This window comes from Sebastes fasciatus, chromosome 3 (genome assembly GCF_043250625.1).
Source record: "Sebastes fasciatus isolate fSebFas1 chromosome 3, fSebFas1.pri, whole genome shotgun sequence".
NCBI lineage: Eukaryota > Metazoa > Chordata > Actinopteri > Perciformes > Sebastidae > Sebastes > Sebastes fasciatus.
In genome coordinates this window covers 5098848-5111400 of record NC_133797.1, presented here as the reverse complement: position 1 = coordinate 5111400, position 12553 = coordinate 5098848, and the positions used below count along the sequence as shown (strand labels likewise).

Sequence of the window (12553 nt, the reverse complement as noted above, 5' to 3'; positions counted from 1 at the left end):
ACGCACATTATGGAGGCGGGAACCTCGCGGATGGTGAGGTGATGAATTGAAGCCAGGCTGTAGAAATTAAATGTGAGTCATCATTATACGTATAATGATGCCTCTCACATATTTAACTTCACTTCATGCTTATATCCACTTTATCATAAACATTTAAACAAGCAGTGTTATTTGTGCTAGTGAGTCATAACAATTCCATAAGCACCTTACAAATGTAAAAGATATCAACCAACTCAAATCAAATTCCGCTCAATATCTCATCAGCGCTGTCTCACCATCAAGACCCCCCCACCCTCAATTAAAGAATGGCAGAACAGAGCGCCAATAGTTTTAATAATATCTTATAATACTATGTATGCACTGTGGTGCACAGAGCGCTCTGGAGACACCACTGTGCACCACACACACTGCCTTCTCCACGCATCTTCACCACCTGCACATGTGGATTTTGTAAATTAACAAAACACGGAAAAAAAGCCAGTGACAGCTCTCACACAATCGTTATGCTCCATGTCCTCATTATGAGGTGTAATGCAGGCCAAGTTCACCATAACAAAAGTTAAATGCATAATTTGTGTTCACCTATCAAACTTCCATTTACAAATGATATCCAGGGTGGGGGATAGCACTAATTGACACGATCAATTTGGCAAGGTGTGGAGCAATCAGTCCGATTGCTGAAAAATGTATAAATACTGCGGTGACACTCGTGCGTAATGTTGCAAGATGGATGTGCTGGTACTGCTGGAAGACTACCTGAATGGGAGGATTAGGAGGGAACGACTGTTCAGGGACCATGAAGATTTGCTGGGCCATGATGACGACTGGCCAATAAGCCGATTTAGATCCCCTGGAGCAGTGCTCTTGGATCTACGTGCTGAACTGGGTCCAGCATTAGTGCGACCGACCAGACGGAACCGCGCCATCCCGGTTAACATCCAAGTACTGACCACTCTGGGGTTTCTGGCCACTAGAAGTTACCAGCAGGAATTAGCCAACAGGTACAGTATGTGTTTGATATGATTATCATATATAATGTTTACCTTTCTGCCTAAAGCCCCTTTTGGTGATAATACAGTTCTGTTAATTCATATCCGTAGGTCTGGGATATCACAGCCATCCCTGAGTGCCATAATGCCGGCCGTCTTGGACGGCATTATTAATATGACTTGTCGATACATCAGGTTTCCTTACACTGTGGGAGAACAGGCCAATATTAAAAGGCAATTTGCAGCAATGTCCCGTTTTCCAAATGTAATCGGTGCAATTGACTGCACTCATATTGCTATAAGGGCACCATATGATAACGAATATGTGTACGTTAATCGGAAGCATGTACATTCAATTAATGTCCAAGTGACATGTGACTCCAACATGGTCATGACAAATGTGTTAGCATGATGGCCTGGCTCAACACATGACTCCTTCATCCTGACGCATAGCAGTGTAGGGAACAGACTACAGGCAGGCGCTGTGCATGATGGCTGGCTTATTGGTAAGCTAATAACCACCGTATTGTAGGAATTCTAACCATTCAAGCCTGATGTATAATTACTCTCTGTTATAACCTGCAGGTGACAGTAGCTTCCCCCTCAGGCGTTGGCTCCTCACCACATTCCCAAACCCGCAGAGTGCAGAGGAAGTGCGCTACAATGATGTCCACACTCGTGTGCGTTCAGTTATGGAGCGAGCCATTGGCCTCCTCAAATGCTGATGGCGGTGTTTAGATGCCTCAGGTGGCAGACTTTTGTGCCACCCCAAAAAAATCTGCAGATTATCAGGGCGTGTGCTGTGTTGCACAATATGGCCCAGAGGATTGGCCTCCCACCTCCCCAGCATGAGGACCCTGACCCACAGCCCCCTCGCCGACAAAAAGGCTTTCAAAAGGGAGTAAGGACCAGTGAGGATGTCATGCTGCGTTTGTAAGAAAAACAACAAGTAAGGTTCACTTTTTAACAAGATCTTTTAATGATGTTGCAATTTCAGACGGCACAACTCTTATTTCTTTGAGCTCGTCAGCATTACATTGATTGCGCTGATTGTGTCCCTCTGTGTCTGCAGGAGAGCATCGGTCGCAACGCGGCCACTTCCAGGTGTGCCATGTGCACGGGACGCACTGCTGCTGGGGAAAGCTCTGGGGCTGCAGCCCCCTCGCCGGGAACCTCTTCACCGAGAACCCCCTCACCGGGAACCTCCTTGCCAGGAACCTTGACGTCACCAACCACTCCCGATTCTCAGAAGACTAAAAATCACCCCACATATTAGCCCACTGTGGTTTTTCATATGTTTAAATTTTTTTAAAAACACTGTAATAAAAGATAAAACCGAGCTTTAACTGGTTCATCTGTGGTCTCAGTCATGTCTGTGTCTCCCTCCTTCTCCGACACAATGCCCCACACACTTGCTTCCCCGAGTATGGAGGCCATACGGGCTTCCAGTGGCGTGAGCTCAGGTGTTCCCTTGCCTCCACCAGTAGCAGACACGCTCTGACGGTTGGTCACAATGTTTTTCTTCGCCTCCACCTTCAGATCGGATCACTTCTTTTTAACTTCAGGGACCGTCTTATCTGTCGTGCTCGCAGAGTTAACCGCAGCAGTATCATGTTGCCACTAAGTTCATTCTTTTTTATTTGTTACACCACTGCAGTGGCCAACAAACAATATATTTTTTCTAACCTCCACCTCACCCACAAGCACCTCGATTTTGGTGTCAGAGAAGTTTCTCTTCTTAGTCTTTCTCCCAGCAGTTGCCGTGATTCAACGTAAAGAAAGATCCATTGATCAGCAGGTTCATTACTATGTAGAAACATTCATGTGGTGCTTTGCATTGACCATTTATAGGGCGTACAGGGCGGGATATGAGGCGGATCCACGTGCGCACATTTCCAGGTGGACTGTGATTTACAAAAGGAGCCTTTCCTGTAGGTGTGCGTACGCACAGTTTTATAAGTCTTATAGTCTTTATAAGTTTTATAAAACGAAAGTTACGAATGTAACTACGGTTCTATGAATCCTGGATGACTGCCAGAGGCAGTGCTTCAACACTGAATATCTTCGTCTCGCGCATGCGCAGGTCGAGTATTAATATCAACAAAGTCACGTGTGACCTCGGATGACCCTGGTTAGGTATAAGTTCCGGTGTCATCCACGAGATCAGTCCTACAGAATCTTCTCGCGGGATCACGGGATTCTGAGTGACTAAGAACTCTGGCGGTCATCCAGGATTCATAGAACCGTAGTTACATTCGTAACTTTTGTTCTATTTCATCCTTACTGACCGCCAGAGGCAGTGCTTCAACACTGGATGACTTATAACAACAGAGTCACGAGGAATCCTTGAGTACATACCTCATAAAGATGAAGCAGAGGAACTCGGCTGAAGGACCGCGCCCAATGGATGGGGGGTGGCCACATTGACTCTATAGTATCTGGAGAATGTGCTCGGTGACGTCCATGAGGCCACGGCACATATGTCCTCCAAGGGGACCCCTCTCAGGGTTGCCCATGATGTGGAAACACTCCTGGTAGAGTGGCACCTTACTGTGGATGGAGGAGAACGGTCATTCACCTTGTATGCGTGGGCAATCACTTCCACGATCCAGTGGGACAGGCGCTGCTTTGAGAGCGCACAGCCCTTCTTGGGACCGCCGTAACAGATAAAGAGTTGCTCTGACCGCCGTATGCATGCGGTGGCTTCTACATAGGCTCTAAGGGCCCGCACTGGGCATAACAGCCTTGCCCTCTCCTCCCCATCTCCTTTTGGGGGTTGAAACTGGGCAAGCCGAATAGGCTGATTGTGATGTGAGCGTGACAGCACCTTAGGGAGGAACGCTGTATTTGGCCACAAAGTGACACCTGAGCCATCTGAGTTCCACCTCAGACATGAATTGTTCACTGACAAGGCATGTAGCTCGCCTACACGCTTTGCAGAAGTGATGGCAAGGAGAAATGAAGTTTTGGCCGACAGCCACCTCAGCTCTGCCTGTACTAAGGGTTCAAAGGGAGGCAAGCATAGAGCGTCCAACACCAGGGGCAGGTCCCATGCGGGAGCCCTCGGGGTGTTCGGGGGACGCAGCCGCAGAGCCCCTTTTAAGAAGAGAGACACAAGCCTGTTGCTCCCCACAGTGTTATTATCGACCCTATCATGCTGCGATGAAATAGCAGCCACATACACCCTCAGTGTAGATGGAGACCGGCCACCTTCCAGGAGGGACTGCAGAAACTTAAGAATTGTAGGCACAGAGCAATGTACTGGGTCCTCTTTCTGAACTGTACATCAGTCAGAGAACAACTTCCACCTGTTCTCATACTGCAGGCGGGTAGATGGTGCTCTGGCATTCAGAATAGTCTTTCTGACGGGCTCTATGCAATCAGTCAGCATTGGGTCGGGCCCTCCAGCAGCCAAACCCACAGCTGAAGGCGGCTGGGGTCGGGATGCCAGATCTGACCCCCCAGCTGAGATAAGAGGTCTGTCCTGCTGGGGAGGCGCCAGGGCGTCCCGCAGCAGAGTCTGTGCAGCAGTGAGAACCATATCCTTGCTGGCCAGAAGGGGGCCACCAGGAGAAGTCTGTGGCCCTGCTGAAACACTCTGAGAAGCGTTGGTAGGATCAGAGGGAACGGTGGGAAGGCATAGAGGAGACTCTCTGGCCACGTGTGAGCCAGAGCATCTTGACCTAGAGGGCTGGTCTTCTCCCTCAAGGAGAGCCAGAGGAGGCAGTGGGTTGACATCTCTGAGGCAAAGAGATCCACCTCTGCTCTGCCAAAGAGACTCCATATTTTGTGCACCACCTGGGGGTGAAGGCGCCACTCCCCCGGCGGGGGTTTGTGACGGGAGAGGAAATCTGCGACAAGGTTCCGTTACCCTGGCAAATACATTGCCCGTAGGCTGGTCAGGCGAGAGGCTGCCCATGTCAGGAGAGCCTGGGATGTCTGCAGCAACCTTGCAGATTTGGTGCCCCCTTGGTGGTTTATATAAAAGACGGTCGAGGTGTTGTCCGACCGGACGAGCACATGTTTCCCTCTCAGGGATGGCAGGAAGTGCTTGAGCGCTAGGTGCACTGCACGTAGCTCCAGCACATTGACATGCTCTGTGCGGTCCAGAGCAGACCACTGTCCCCGAGCAGTCTTGTTCTGCCACACTGCACCCCACCCAGAGAGGCAGGCATCTGTTGTGACGGTCTCTCTGCGGGATGGAACAGAGTCCATGGGCACGCCCCTTTCCAAGTACGCTTTCTCCCTCCATGGGGATAGAGCGAGAAGGCACTGTTGAGACACATTTATCTTCTTGTGCCTGTGCCGCTTGTCCCTTCGAAGACCAGAGAACTGCTGCCTGGTCTGGTCAGCTTGGACAGTCCGCTCAAGTACCTGTAGGGCAGCTGTCCCGAACAGCTGCCCTGGTTCCACTGGGACAGTACGGAGGGTCCTCCGACATGTCTCAGACAAGGGCGACTGCGCCAGCCAAACCTGGCGACGAGTCTGAACCAGCGTGGACATCAGATGTCCAAGTTCCCTCGACATCAGGGCAAACGCCTGCAATGACGCGTCACTGAGGCTGGTGGAGGAAACGTCGGGAGCAGCCTCCTGCAGAGAGGCTGAGAGGGCAAGCATGAGGTGAGAGAGGGAGTTGCCGATGCGGCCCATTCGAGCCGCTGTATCATAGGCTTTAGAGAGGAGGTCATCTGTGACCCGACATTGGGGTCGAGGGCACCTGGCCTCTGGTCTCAGAGCCTCGTCAGGGGAGACTATGAGGGAAGCAATGGCAGGCTCAATAGCTGGCATGTGGTCAAGGCCAAATTTCGCCGCATCCTGCATGGTTGCCAGGGTTCGGCCATCAGACGGGAGACGGGAGAAAGTCCTAGTGTCCCTCCAGCATGCCTGTAACTCCCTAAGATATTCTTCGGAGGGAGGGACAGTAAAGGTGGTGGAGGCCGGCGCGCGCCTAAAGAAAGCGCTAGCAGGCGCCGATTCTGGCTGCCATATATCCAGCTGCAGGCGAGACAAGGTCATGTCTTCCATCCCATCCGAAGAGCTATGGGCCGAGGAACGGGAGCCGCGCCCAGAGGAATGGGAGGGCTCCTCCACGTTGTATTCGTTAAAGAGGGTGGCTGAAGCCGCCATCGAGACAGCATCTTCCTCCGAATATGACTCAGCCGTGGGCGGAGTTGGTGTACCTGCGTCCTCCGTACCCGCACTAGAATGAAGGGCGAGGAGGAGCGACTTCATGTGGGCCAGCTCAGCCGTAAGCAGATCCACCTTAGAAGACAGCTTGACAGACTTGGCCTGCTTCTTGGATGGCGCACCCGCAGCCTCTGTGGCCCGCCGCTTGGAACGGGTAGTTTGGGCTGGGGCCAGCTGCCCTGAGGGGAGGCCAGCGTAACCCATCAGGAGTTCTACCTCAGCCAGCCTAGCGGCCCTCACTGCACGAGGCATGATGCTGCAGTTCATGCACGGGTCCTCCGAGAGGCCCTCCCTCAGATGTTCGAGGCCAAGACAAGAGGGGCAAAGTTCATGGCCATCCTCAGGTTGAAGAGGAGCCATACAGGTGTTGCAGCCTGGAGAGTTGAGCATAGTGACAACAACGGAGAAACTCTGTGCTGAAGTCAGCTAGAGCACTCTGCTGACTGAAGAGAACGTGCAGGAAACAGTCTGTGTAGTGAGAGGAGAGTGAGCACACTGTCTTCACTAGCACAGTAACTGTCAATGTCTTAGTCTACCCGATTAGCCTGAGCGAGAGCACTCTGCTAATGCGAGGACAGTAACGTTGTGGTAATCAATGCCAAGGTTAGCCTGAGCGAGAGCACTCCGCTAACTGTGAAGGCGGTAACGTTGTGAAAACAATGCCGAAATTAGCCTGAGCGAGAGCACTCTGCTAATTAAGAAGGCAGTAAAGTTTATAGTAAAAAATGCATACAGTAATGTTACCAATATACTTAGCTGTAAGCAATGTTCGTTATAGTGCTACACAGCAGAGAGGAGAGCTGGACGCTTCTTCCCTGACAGCACGTTGTCAAACGGTAAACACTGAGCGGACACGCTCTTGTTAGTATCTCACTAGTTTAGCATGAGCTAACGCTCTGCTAACTGTGCACAGACGTTATCGTTATAGAAAACAATGTAAATCGATCTCACCGGGTGATGTACACATTGGAAGATGTCCTTATCACGCTGGTGATGACCAGGATAGGTGCATCCGCCGTCTCCTCCGTCGGAGGACCGAACGGCGGACAACACAGTTTGATGGGCGGCTCGTCGCAGCCTTTGGAGGGCGAAACTCCGCAACTCCGACCGGTGGTCACAAGGCTACCGGCGACGAGCTCAAATAGGTTAGTTGTAGGTAATTTAGCTTTTAGCTAATGCTACCACAGTAGTTAAACTGCGCAAGCGAGAAGATGAAATAGGACTGATCTCGTGGATGACACCGGAACTTATACCTAACCAGGGTCATCCGAGATCACACGTGACTTTGTTGATATTAATACTCCACCTGCGCATGCGCGAGACGAAGATATTCAGTGTTGAAGCACTGCCTCTGGCGGTCAGTAAGGATGAAATAGAAAGGAACTTTTCTGGGAGTCAGCTGTACAACATGGGAAGCTAAAAACATTGGCATGCCATAGAGTCTGTTTCTAAAGCCTTCATTTTAGATTTAAAAATGTTTAATGATACCTGCTCCTTGATTTTCAAGTAATTTTGGAGCAAATTCCAGGCTGAGGGTGCAGAATATGCAAAAGCCCCAATTTTTGTCCGAGCTTTTGGGACACAAATAAGTCCTGCGAACGCAGTGAAGACTGTCCACAATTTTTCTGCGTAGTAAAAACACTGAAGTAGTGTGGGAGCAGACCCAGAATCACCTTATATAAATTTATAAAGATGTACCAATGGGAGAGCCTACGGGTTGCCGGTGCAGGCCATCCCACAGTGGTGAGTCAGAGCTTTACAATTTGTAATGAACCTCAAGGATGCTTGGTAAGCTACGTCAAGCATATGAAGGCACTGAGCAGAGGCATGTACAAAACATCTCCATAATCTAAAACCAGTAAAAATGTTGTAGAAAAAAGATGCTTTTTTACTTTAAAAGAAAAACACAACTTGTTTCGAAAATAAAAATCCAGTTGTAGCCTCCGTTTTTTTTTTACAAGGTACAGCACATGTGGTTTAAAAGTAAGGGAGTCATCAATCAAGATGCCAAGGTATCTGTAGGCCTTGACAACCTCTATCTCCTTTCCATCCACAGTAAGCAACACAGGAACATATTGTGACCTACACTTTGCGATTGAAAACAACATAAGTTTGGTCTTATCTGCATTTAAAACAAGTTTCAGCTCATGCAGTGTACTTTGCACAACAACAAAAGCATTTTGCATATATTCAACAGCCTGTATAAGAGATGACCATCGGGTTCTTGGTCACCTCTCTTACCAAGGCCCTTCTCCCCCGATTGCTCAGTTTGGCCGGGCGGCCAGCTCTAAAGCCCGGGCCACACAGCGCGCATCATGCTCGCGTGACGGCAACGTCGCGTGTTGTTTTTTATTTCGGCGTCCATGTTAACAGGTTAGAGTGGACACACTGCCCGCATGAGACGCGCGTCAGACGCGCGTCAGACGCACGTCAGACGTGCGTCTATTTTATAGAATAGAAGGCTCGCCTATTTTTCACGCTTGCCGCTTACCTCTCGGCTGCGTCTCCCAGCAGCAACAGACAGTGAAGGTGATCTATTGACAGTATATGAGCAAGATTACTACAGTTTCCATGTCTAGACATCTGTAGAATATGTCACTGAACATCAATATTTTACACTTCCTATCTAGATTTCAAAATAAAAGTCCTCTAGCGTTTTTAGTGCACAGAATCATTCATTCATTAACACAATGCTTTTATTCTGAAATACTCTAAATAAAGCAGTTGTCTGCTTGCAGGTTTCCATCAAGTTAATATAGTACAGGCTTTTAATTATGTAAACACTGTAGTAGTCATAGCAGAAACCCTACATATGCTATACATATAATAGACTGGGTTAATAGGTTATAAGAACATCAGGTGATAGTTGGCAGTATTTTTCCGATGCGCTCTCTCTCTCTCTCTCTCTCTCTCTCTCTCTCTCTCTCTCTCTCTCAACAAACACCACGTAACTTTATTGTTCTTTCTTTTAGAGGTGTTATTTAATTTTTTTAAAGATATTTAATAATAATTTTCGTTTTCTAAAGGTTAACAAATAACGAAACTGTTTATTTTGCTTTGTTTTATAATAATAAAAAAAAAAACACTTTACTTATATTTATCATTCTGAAATACTTCAGGTGTTTTTCTCCATCAAGGCGCAGTTCAGCAACAAGGTGGTGAAAAGCTCCAAGTTGCCTGAGATGTCGGAACATCAGCATTTATAATGTAAATTGCTGTCCCGCCCCAGATGTAAATTAAGTCGTTTTCGATAAAAGCCGCAACCTGGAATGCTGTAGAACAGGAACCCGAAACCCCCTGGAAATGTTGTTTAAAACTGTGCCAGTCAAAGTGAAGAGGGATTGCTGTAGGCTCTCTCTTACTACTAATGTATTTATTTATTTTTTTGTATTAATATATAGCCCACAGAAATCCCTCTTCACTGTCAATGAAGAGGGATTTATATATATATATATATATATATATAGCCCATAGAAATCCCTCCTCATTGTATATATATAAATCCCTCTTCACTGACAGAAAAGAGGGATTTATATGGGCTATATATTAATATTTATGTATGAATTTATTTGCTTGTTTTTAATAATATTTACAAATTACCACACAGTTCTTACCCTTTTTTGTCTTAAATAAATATAAATCACATTTATTATGAAGTTAAATGGCCATTAAAAGACAAACTCTATGTAGAAAGAAAGGGCTGTCAGCAACAGCAAAAACACAGCTGACAGGTAGCTCCGGGACGCTCCCGAGACGTAGGTAACTCGTGTCTAGTGTGAACACCCTAGGTGGGCATGACGCGGCCACGACGTGACGCTGCCGTCACGCGAGCATGATGCGCGCTGTGTGGCCCCGGCGTAAGAAGAGTCCTGGTTGTTCCAAACTTCTTCCATTTAAGAATTATGGAGGCCACTGTGCTCTTGGGGAACTTCAATGCAGCAGACATTTTTTTTGTAGCCTTCCCCAGATCTGTGCCTCGACACAATCCTGTCTCAGAGCTCTGCAGGGAGTTCCTGCTTTGCTTGGTTTTTGCTCTGATATGCATTGTCAGCTGTGAGACCTTATATAGACAGGTGTGTGCCTTTCCAAATCATGTCCAATCAATTGAATTTACCACCGGTGGACTCTGGTCAAGGTGGTGAAACATCTCAAAGATGATCAAGGGAAATGGGAGGCACCTGAGCTAAATTTCAAGTGTCATAGCAAAGGGTCTGAATACTTATGTCAATGTGATATTTCAGTTTTTCTTTTTTAATAAATTTGCAAAAATTTCTAAAATTCTGTTTCCGCTTTGTCATTGTGGTGTATTGAGTGTGTGATGAGGGAAAAAAATAATTTAAACGATTTTAGCACAAGGCTGCAACATAACAAAATGTGAAAAAAGTGAAGGGCTCTGAATACTTTCTGAATGCACTGCATGTAGCATTAATCCAGACGAGAACTGATTACAGGTGTGTTGTGTATGGGTCAGCAGCAAAATCTGTGCTGTCAGACCTCAATGTTGTTCAAGCCCGGGCGTTGAGGATGTGCCTATCGGGGCAGAGAAAACTGCACCTGTGTGTGCACTTCAAGTTGAGGCAGGAGAGATGCCACTGTGGCTCCGTTGGAAACAGCTGATGGACAATTATTGGTTCAATCTGAGGGGACACAATGGGTGTCATCCAACTAAGAGGGTCTTGGAGGCTTGTTGGGAGAGAGGGAAGGCGAAGAAAACAAGTTTCGGATGGGTAGGCGAGGGTACATGTAATACTATATATATATATGTATGTAAATATGTAAATATGATATTATTCTTATCCCCAAAATGAAATATCTACACATTTACATTATTCTTTACAAAAATTCTTTACAGAAAAAAGAGGTAGATAGACTAAGAGAGAATAAATATTAAGTAACTAAATAAATAAATAAACAGCAATAAATAAATAAACAGTAACCCTTGTAAACACCTTGTGATTGTCAAACCCCCACTTCATCCCTGTACCTTGAGAAAATCATGTCTTTATACTTTATTTTAAACTGGTTTAAGTTTGGACATTGCTTTAGTTCCACATTAAAAATGTTTCATGGTCGTACAAAAACTATGAATTTTGAAATTAAATTTTCCCCTTAAATTATAACCCCCATCGCGATCACTGAACAATTTTTGAATATTTCCTGGAAGCAGGTTATTTTTAGCCTAAAACATTATTTGTGCTGTTTGAAACTCCACTAGATCTGTTAATCTTAATCATTTTGACTGTAAGAATAATGAGTTAATGTGATCCAGATATACGAGATTGTGAATAATCCATATTGCTCTTTTTTGGAGAATATATAGATAGTGAATGTAATGAACATTTGTAGTTGTTGCCCCAGACCTCCGCACAGTAATTTAAATATGGTAAAACTAGGGAACAGTAGAAAATGTGGAGGGATTTCTGATCCAGAACCTGTTTTGCTTTGTTTAATACTGAGATGCTTCTTGACAGTTTAGTTTCTACATGTTTAATGTGTGATTTCTAGCAGATTCTATCATCTATTGTTACCCCAAGCAATTTGTTTTCGTGAACTCTTTCAATTTCCACCCCATCTATCTGTACCTGTTCTTGTGTGTTAATTCTACAGTTACCAAATAACATTACTTTACTCTTGTTCAAGTTTAATGATAATTTGTTTCTATCAAACCATGTTTTTACTTTGCTCATTTCTTCAGTGATATCCTCCAATAGTTGTTTTAAATTATCCCCAGAACAGAAAATATTTGTATCATCAGCAAACAATACTAATTTCAATACACTGGATACTTTACATATATCATTGATATACAGTACAAACTATTTAGAGCCCAACACTGACCCCTGGGGGACACCACAAGCAATGTCCAAACATGATGAACAGAAATTGCCTAACTTCACTAACTGTTGTCTCCTACTTAAATAGCTTTTAACCCAAACTAATACTATACCCCTGATACCATACCTTTCCAGTGTATTGATTAATATATGATGGTTGATTGTGTCAAAAGCTTTTTTGATATCAATAAATACCCCTACTGCATATTTTTTTTTATCTATAGTGTTAGTGATTTCCTCGATTGATTCCATTATTGACAGTGATGTTGATCTGTTTGATCTGAATCCGTATTGAATGTCAGTGAAGAATGTGTCCAATCTATTGTTGAAGAGTTTTTCTAGTATTTTTGAAAATAAAATAATATTCTTATTTTACACTATTATTGCATTTTTATAAATGCATGCATTTATATTATTTGCATAGATCCTATTTTTCAGCAATATTATCTGCACTGTTGTTATATATATATATATATGTATATACTGTATATATATTTCTTATTTATATTTTCTTATGATTCCTCTATTTTTATATATTCATAT

The 12553-nt window shown here is 45.4% G+C and overlaps 1 long non-coding RNA gene across 2 annotated transcripts in view; it reads right to left on the bottom strand.

Moving 5' to 3' along the window:
* The window catches only part of LOC141765156 (uncharacterized), a 297228-nt gene that overhangs the window by 11516 nt on the left and 273159 nt on the right, over positions 1-12553 (bottom strand). The window lies entirely within an intron of this gene.